Below are 9,551 nucleotides of genomic sequence, written 5' to 3'. Positions count from 1 at the left end.
AGAAGCACAAGCGCCAAACATCTGCTAAAACAAGCAGATGAATTCAAAGATAGAAGACAGCAAGATTAAAAAAAAGTTACAATATCATGTACAAAGTAAAAAAAAAACTAATTGAAATGTTATTGGTAAAGTTTTCTTTGTTGCAAACAAGTCTGCAGGAAAAGTATAAATTATTATATAATATTATTATGACTATAAAACACAGATAGCTATGCAAACCCATTGTCCAGTTCCTGAAAAGCTACAAGGAATGTTGAGGTTATATAAATAAAAACCCAAAAAACAGATGACTATTACAGGTTTAAAAGCATAAATGTGGACAATAGAGAGGAGATTTTAATGTGATGTTTTATTCCATTCACCCTACAAAGTTGCAAAAACATAATAGGTGCTAAGAAGTGTGAGAGAAGTACACAAAGTATGGTAATTTTAACAGTTATTTAAATCGGATATTCAGCTTTCAGCATTAAATAGTTTATATAGTAATCCAGCCATGATGACCCTTGATCAGGCACTTCCTATTGTTAGTGACAGCTATCTGGCAATTGTTCTGCGCTTTACTCTGTCAAGTGGGCCCCTGGTGGAGAGGTCAAAATAGTTGTGATGAAGCACAGCAATGGTTGTCTGTTGTCGCTATCAAGAAAGAACCTAACCTAAATCAATGTTGTGCAGCTCATGCTGGGACAAATAAATTTAGACAGAGTTGGTTGAAAAAAGGCTAGAAGAGTTCAAAAGCACTGGAATCTGAATAATTAAAGGGTGAGAGCATGTAAAACAGCCATTGTTTATATTACACAGTGCTTTTGCAAACTAAATTCAAGAGTCAATAAGTCTACAGATATATATTAAACAACCAATATAATAAATATACATATAATAGAATATACAAAAATATAGTAAACAAATAGTAACACATGTTAAAAATGCATCTGGGTCTGTCAGAAAAATTGAGACAAAAAAGTAAATACAATGTGTGTTTTGCGTCTTATCAGTTAATTGGATGTCACTTTTTTCTGTATGAAGAAAACGTAATTTATCATTTTTAATTTTTTTTTAGATTTTCAAAAGTCAGCTATCTTCAGAATATTATATAATTACACGTGTGTTGTAGTCGTTGTTATAATAACTGTCATTCTTTCTAATTGTTGGTTATTCAATCAAAAACATCATGCACAATCATAGATGAGCTCATGTTTGCATTTGTTAGGTTTCGTCTTCTAAGTGAACAACTTTTTTCACAGTACATTCAATACAATACTGTAGCTTACTGTAATCCTGGATTCTTCTTAATCCAATAGATAAACAGAGATTTAGACATAAATATTGATCAATACTTTTAAATACAAAACACATATCAGAAACAGGTTTTATACCTGTTTAACTACTGATAGGAGAATGTTGAGAATGATATAAAATTAAAATAACTATAAAAGTTCACTAAAGATTATTAAAGCTACACATGACTGTCTTACACCATCTGCTGTGTTTTACTATCTGATGAATATCTCAATAATATGTACTTTTATATTGATGTTAGCTACCTGTCTTAAACTCCCCCTGAGGAGGATAGTTAGGTGAAACGTGTCTAGATTAAGAGATTTATGGACTTTGTTAAAAGTTTTTCAAGCAGTTGGTTCCCTCATGAGCAAATAATGTACTATAAACAGTAAATTATTTTTATAATATATTCCAAAAGAACCCCTCATTAAACTGCTGGCCAGGGATACTAACTGACACAATTTTGTGTAACATGGTGAATTTAACCTATTTTAAATAATAAGTCTGTGTCTCCAAGCAGAACTCCTCACACAGACCCCTGTCTGTGTCTCCAGCAGAGCTCACTCACACAGACCACCTGTCTGTGTCTCCAAATAGAGCTCCTCACACAGACCCCTGTCAGTGTCCTGTCTGTGTCTCCCCAAGCAGAGCTCACTCACACAGTCCACCTGTCTGTGTCTCCAAATAGAGCTGAACTACTGACTGAGCTCCTGGCTCTATGTTATATCCCCACCCTCAGTGCTTCTTCATTAATTATCTCACAGGTGAGAGTCTATCACCTGCTACTTCACATTGGAATCTTGGGCAAATATATCTCCCTTTCACCACCAATCCTGCATTGGTGTCACACTACCTTTATATTTAATATAAATTATTATATAGGGGTTGTTACCTTTACTCTATACTAGAAATAAGGAAGATAAACCACAAACTCTATTTTCAAAATTTTTCTAAATTATGACTAAATTATGACTCTAAAAAAATTTCTAAATTATGACTCTAAATTTTTGGTCCTTTTGGTCATCCTGATCTCATCAGTATCTCAGGCACAGTCAGTAAGAGAAATTCATTCTTTTTAGGGCTCTGATTCTGGATTGCGAATACGCACGCACGTCGAGCTTCCAATTTGGCTTGATGAATCAGGCTCATAATTTTTCTCTTCCTACTGCTAATGCTGCCAGGTCCTTACAATACACTTTCCAATATTAGCATAGCACTACAAAAACTGTAAGTGGAAAGCCTATAATAGTATAAATGATTATCGGAATTGTACTCACATGTCTGTTTCCTTTGACACCTTTTGTATACAACTGAATCCTTTCCTAAAATTCTGTTCATTGAGATTGACAAAAAAAGGTGTCATTTTGTTGAAGTTGTCAAGCCTATATCAACATTGCTTCCCACAACGTTGTAAGAAATATATATTATGTCATATAAGATATGTTACAACTGCTTCTATTGATGACAAGATTTATAGACCTGAAATTTAAAGCCATGTATCTAAAATGAATCCAATAGCATCTCTAGAAAATAGTATGACTGGAGGCTGGTTACTGCCTTATTCCACTGTATAAAAAGGGAAATATAGTATATTATCACTTTAAAACTTAGAAATTTGCATTGTCGCTGTACTGTACAATTTTGCATGAGCGGTAATCCTGTTTCTGTGTAGAGCATTTAAAATCAGCAATATCTTCCAGTCACAGTTCCTGTTTAACCTTGCCAGAATCTACATTCTTGTAAAGCGGACCTATCATCACATTATATGAAAGGGTGGGTAGCCCCTATATACCATGAAAAAAAAAAAATTTTAATTTTTTTTTTCGACACCCTACTAGGATATATAAGTCACATATCCCAGGACGCCGCTACAAAAAGTGCCAAGCTTACTGTTCATTTTTTTTAAATTCACAGGAAGTCCCATCATCTTGATTTTGCCCCTACACAGTGCAAGATCATCGACGTCACAAGAAAAAAACGGAAGAAGATGGTGATGCCAGCGGCCAGAAAAAAAAGAAGAAATGGGAGGGTGTGGGACCAATTGGACCAGGATTATGGGATGGATGACTTTCCACCTGTAAAGGTGTCTTTTTTTATTGACAGTTGTGCTTTAAAATCACTGAAAATCAAAGTACTGCTACAAAAAGCTTTTAGGTAAGCAAAAAATAATGATGGCATTACAAATATGGTACACACTCATATTCCAATACAAAGCCTTGTAGGTAAAGGTAGTAGTAAATAACTTGCCTTCCCATAGTGTCTGTGTTTTAAAGCACATCTTAAATTCCACTTTTAAAATGCAGGATGAGGCAGGTCATTATTACAGAAAGGGAAAAGTAAATGTCCCATCTGCAATTATCTACCTACTTGCCTGATCGCTCCAGGTATCTGTCAAAAAAGCTGAACTGTTTATGCTTTGGCTTTTCCTGCACATTCCATGGATTAATTTAACTCTTGTGCACTTGATTATGTCATTCCGGCCTGGCCGATCATGATGGCTGCCCATCGTCTCCAGGAAGATGAGAAAGAAGAAGATGGCAGCAACATGCGAGAGAACAGAGACGGGTGAGTATCCAGGGTTGTTCTCCTTTAGTAGAGCAAGGCTTGTAGAAAAGAGTGAGGATTTGGTTTCTCTTTATGATTCATGGTAACTTTACAGATTAATATTACAATACATTACTGGAGCACATTGTAGATTAAGTTTATGTTTTGCAAAGCAAATTTTTATTAAATTACTTATAATTCCGAAGAAATAAATCCCTTTTTCCAGACATACAAGTATAGCCATTATACTTGTAAATGCTGTGTTTCTGTGAAAAGTAGGAAGTGATAAACAACTTTGAATGCAGATTACAGCTTTACCTCCCACACCTATGGGCCCAGTAGCAGCTGCTATGTCTTATGAAGCTGGCTCGAAAGACAACTGACTTTTTTCTTTTTTCCAAAATAAATATTTCTTCTTGGACTTTATCACACAGCTTTGTGAATTATTTGTGTATTTTTGCAAGAAGCACAGGTGCGAATGTTCACATAAAAATCAAATTGAATGCTATAATGGGTTCGCATTTGAGACGGCAGTCAAAACAAACACTATTACTTGTATCTCTACAGGGATTTTTAACTGCCCACGTATTGCTTGACTTTTTTTCTTTTGATATAGCCATTACGTTTTGGCAGTGGGGTAACAAGTTATTACACATCAAAGAGACTGAAATTATATGAATTAAACCCCTTTCATTCTATTTCTTCTGTGCCTTTGCCAACAGTTTGGACCTATCTGTAGAAAAGTTATCTCTTTAGGAGGCTGAATATGCTTTTGTTCTTGGTACGGAAATAAATAGTTTGAGCAGCTTGAGAAGGTAATTAGTATGTGATGCCCTGCTGAAAACATATATCACAACAGTCTGATTTGTTTTTAGAAAATAAAAACTCATTAGGATAAATGTGTTAACCTCTGGCAAGAATTCCATTAATTATTGGAAAATATTGAACATTATTGTTATTGTCAGTTTTCCGGTGCCATTTAAGTAGTGTTTCTGTATAACAGTGTTTGCTTATAAAGAGAAGGCAGAGGCAGCATTGTTGGAAACTGTTTGCTTTTTAAATTATTTTCGCAGCTACGGATTTTTTATACTGGCCTCACTTAGTTCTACTTAAGAGAAGGTGATTACATAAACCTGCTTTCTGGTTTATTATCCTTTACTTTTTTTTAATATAAAATTTATCTTTACTGCTACATTTTCTAGACTAAAGCCCTGTACAGGCATCTACACATCAGATTACTGTCAATGGAAACGATCTTTCATGATTGTTTCCAGTGACAGATAAATGAACGAGCACTGCACTGCAGCACTGTTCTGTTGTATAGAGAGAGGAGAGGAAAGATTGGGGGGGCACCCCACTGTGCTCTCCTTCAAAGAAAAGCAAAGCTGCTTTTACCCATTGGTCCTTTATCAATTCCTCGGGGCAAATTGAGGAATAACGTCGGGGGACGTCTATAAACATGTCATACACTATGCACACTATCGTATTTATCTCCATACCATTTCCATATCTACTGGACTCATTTCCACATCAACTCCTCTACAATACAGTAAGTGTTAACCTAATATAAACATATAAATATATATATTTATATTATACACACATTATACCTATATTATATAAATCTAAACCAGTGTGATCATAAAAGCAACCATAATTTATGCATTTCATGTATTTTATGAAATTATGAAATGGATCATATACTTTGTTCCCATCTTCATATGTACTAAAGGGAATATGTTTACCTGCTACTGAAGACTATCTACATTGCACACATACACCTTGGTTATACATGTACTTATATTGTTATAGTTGTATAGAACCTATTTCCTTATCTACTTTTCTTGTTATGTAAGCTTGTTTATTTAGATAATTGTGATAACTAACACCCTGAAGAAGCCGAGTTGGCGAAACACGTCAGAATTATGTAACCTTAACAGGTCTTATTATATGCAACTAACTATTGCTGATACAGAAACATTTATGTCTAGGAGAAATATCCAAACCCTGTGACTGTAACAGGGCACAGGATATATTGTGTAACACCAATATTGTATAATTATATATGTACCAATTTGAAATAGAAAAATACACAATTCAAAATGTTTGCACCAATAATTGGAGCCTCAAACCTATTTCTTTCTCTCCTATCCACTTATCTTGATCATTAACAGGAACATAGAGGTGGCTCACACAATTCATGTTGAGCAAAGACAAGAACCAACACCAATTACAAATAAAATATCATAGAGACAATCATTTGAACTGCTTGAACTATCCAAATATAAGTTTTATTGCTTATCTATTAATTATACTCCAGCTTAAAAATAGTCACCATCAAGTGGGCAGAATAAGAGTTCTGTTTTTATCTGCTAAGTACCAGCTGTGGGACAATGACCTTCTGGCCATTTTAGTTTTCAGTGTGGAGCTCTCAGTACAGTCAAAGATCACTAACTAGACTTCAGCCCAACATTCCCCTTAATATTAATTGATATTTTTTCTAATTTTGCATATAATAGGGGAAAGTTTAAACTGCTGTCATTTTTTTGCTATCTGTGTCCCATAGACTTAACAGGAAGTGAATAATTAACTATTAAATGAAATTAGAATGTATTTATGTATATTTTGTATAATGGTATGATTTCCAGGACCCTTCTGGGATAATATGTTATACGTAATATCGTATTGTTACTGGTCCTGGATATATTTATTGTTTTTTAGTTTTTAACCAATGCAGAGCTTTATATCTGTCAGAATTTTTTTACTGGCTCTGATTTATGCAATGTATACTTAGTAGGATGGGCCCGAAGCCAGAAAACAGAAAGAAAGGCAAGGGAGCAGGGACTACATGATAGGGCATAAAGGAGAGACAAAGAAGAAAGGGTATAAAGTATGTTTTCTGTTCAGAGAAGGTCAATTAGGGGACTGGTGAGGATTGGCTCTGGAGGGGATTTAACAAAGTCAGAGGCAGAAATAGGAAGAAAAAAGCCAGTGGAAGTTTGGCTGCTGTAGAGAAAGCTTACCATCCACCTTCCCTTTGGGTGTATTTTTGTTTAAAGGATTGAAAACCTGGTATTGGTGTGTGTTTGGGGTGATAGAAGGCAGTTGTTTTTTTGGTAGTGTAAAAGTGATCAGTGAACATCTTAGTGTGGCGTCCCTTTAGTTGCTAGGTCAACTGGTTATGAACAGGTGGCTATGCCATGTGATGATCTGCAAGTAATAAATAGCTCCAGAGGTAGTGCCGTGAGACTGATGAGCCACAATAATGATAGTTTTGCAGATTCGGAGAAAGACCTTGGTCTATTAGGACCTGTAGCCTTTGAATAATATGTTATGTTTTTTTCTGGGAATGTTGTGTTTTATGGTTACCATATTTGTTGTATGTATGCATACATTTACGTATACATATGGCTACTGTTCAGTATGTATTATAATAAATACCTGATATTGCCATTTCAATTTTCAATCTGTGGTTGTTAGCACTTGGGATTTAAAAATACTGGAGGTTAGAGGAAATGAGCAAAGGGGGGGGGGGATATGGGGACTCCTGAGCTATCCTGATCATGTAATTTTGTTGTTTTGAGGTAATAAATCCCTGTAGAATAATCCAAGTAAAGATTCCCCCACAGGACCAATAAAACTAAAGCATATATACTGTAGATTTCCTTTCTTTTTGCCTTCTGTATTACCAGTTACAAATAAACTAAAGTCAGGGTGTGACTGTGAATAGCATTTTCCACATCAGGTTTTCTGCTTGTATAGTGACCTGCATGCATAATTATTGCCATGTATGGTTTAGTGAGGGGGGCTCAGCATTTAACAAAAATTGTGCTCTAGGCTGGGGTTGGATGTGCCCTTGAAATAATTTTTATCTCTGTTTAGCAAACAGTGTACAGAACAATGATTTCAGATTTGGAATGCAGTTACAGCTGTTGAACTTTTTTTTCTTAAGGCTAGGTACACATGTGCAATAATTATCACTTGAAAACAAACGATCAACGATTATTCCTGAATATTTTGAATGATCATATTGCCCACAATTCTGTACATGCTGTAACAATACAATCATTCAAATATAATCCACCAATAATGTACACACACTAGATATGATCGTTTGAACGATGCAGGAAGTAACATGTGCAGGTGAAAGTGTATCACAGAACAATCCACAATCACTGAACGACCATACACACAATAGATTATGAACGATTGTCACCCAATCAGATCTGCCGTGATGGTCATTCATTTCCAGCGAGAATCCTTGTTCGTCGGCGCCATCGACCAGTCATTGTTTTTTGTTCGTTTCCATTATTGCACTACCTTCTGTGAAACTGTTATACATATCCATGCTTTTTCTCTTTATTAGTTATCATTTTTGTGTTCTTATTCTCTATCTTTCACACGGCATAGCAGAAAGTCTCTAAATACTGGTTAATGACTAATAATCTCAATCTTTAAGGTAGAAAATGTTAAAACACATCCACTATCACAAAAGTGAGAAAGTCTTTGCAAGTACATTGGGACCTATATTCCATATCCACAGAATGAGGAGGCAGATTAAATGTCCATCAAAGATAACCATTTTATAGAAACTGCTGAGCTAGGACGTCAGTGCAACATCTTTCATATACAAAGACAAAAGCTAGTACCAGGTTTCTGTGACTAATACTATTATAGCAACAACTATGAAGGAAAGACAAAAATCAAAATTGATGTTTTTCTAAAATATTGCCTTTCTTCCTTCCTAAGATTTTTTTATTGTGCTTTTCTTTTAAAACGGAACTTTCATGAAGAGAATATATTATCCTCTTCATTTAATACTTTCTGAACTACTGAAGCAGAATGAGTATACAGCTCAGGTGTTTAGCTAATTGCTGCACAAGATGGCACTCAGTTACCACCATGCTTGTTTCATATGTGACTGAAACTACTGACCGCAAAATATCAGCTTTACATCCAGGCAATAAGCAGTCTCTAAAATGAGTGGCAATAGCAGCTTATACAGTCTGTCAGTGGTAGATCTGCTATAGGTTTGCTGCAGGTACCGGGAACAAAGCCAGGTAGTGCATTCAATACACTACATTACATACTACAGGGGTAGGCAAACTCCGGCCTTTAGGCCAGATGCGGCCTAGCCAGTAGTCCGTACCGGCTTAATGTCCCCCGTTGTCGATCCGGCCTAATCCCAGGGGTTAAGCTGCATACACACGTGCAATTATTGTCCTTGGAAAGAATCTTTTACAATCCTTTTCAAGGACTGCACGATGCATGAACGAGTGCTGTACATACAGTACCATTCTGCTCTATGGAGCGGCGCGCTCTCCCCCTTCCCTTGCATTAGGATCTTTCGTCGCCATTGTCTGTGGGCCTGCCAGGACAGTCGTTCGGACGAAGGGGGTTGTACACACGCCTGATTCTTATCCGATTACGACCCTGTGCCGATTATCGGTCAAGAACCATTGGATGTGTGTACGTAGCTTTAGGCTCTTGGAACTTTGAAGCTGATACAAAAGGCTATATTGACCCGCCCTGTTTTTACAGCATTTGCTGTGTTATGTAATGTTCAGGAATAGATGAGTTTATTTTTTTTTTATTGTGATCAGGCAGATAAGGTTATTTTATTGCAAAAGGGACATCGCTTGGCTTCTTTCCGTCTTCAACCCTTTGGATAGACTTTCTATCTCTTTTTTAAATCTCCTCTCTCTGACATCCTTAAAAACAAAAAGAAG

The sequence above is a fragment of the Pyxicephalus adspersus genome, chromosome 6, assembly GCF_032062135.1.
Source record: "Pyxicephalus adspersus chromosome 6, UCB_Pads_2.0, whole genome shotgun sequence".
Lineage (NCBI taxonomy): Eukaryota > Metazoa > Chordata > Amphibia > Anura > Pyxicephalidae > Pyxicephalus > Pyxicephalus adspersus.
Note: the sequence above shows the minus strand (reverse complement) of the source record.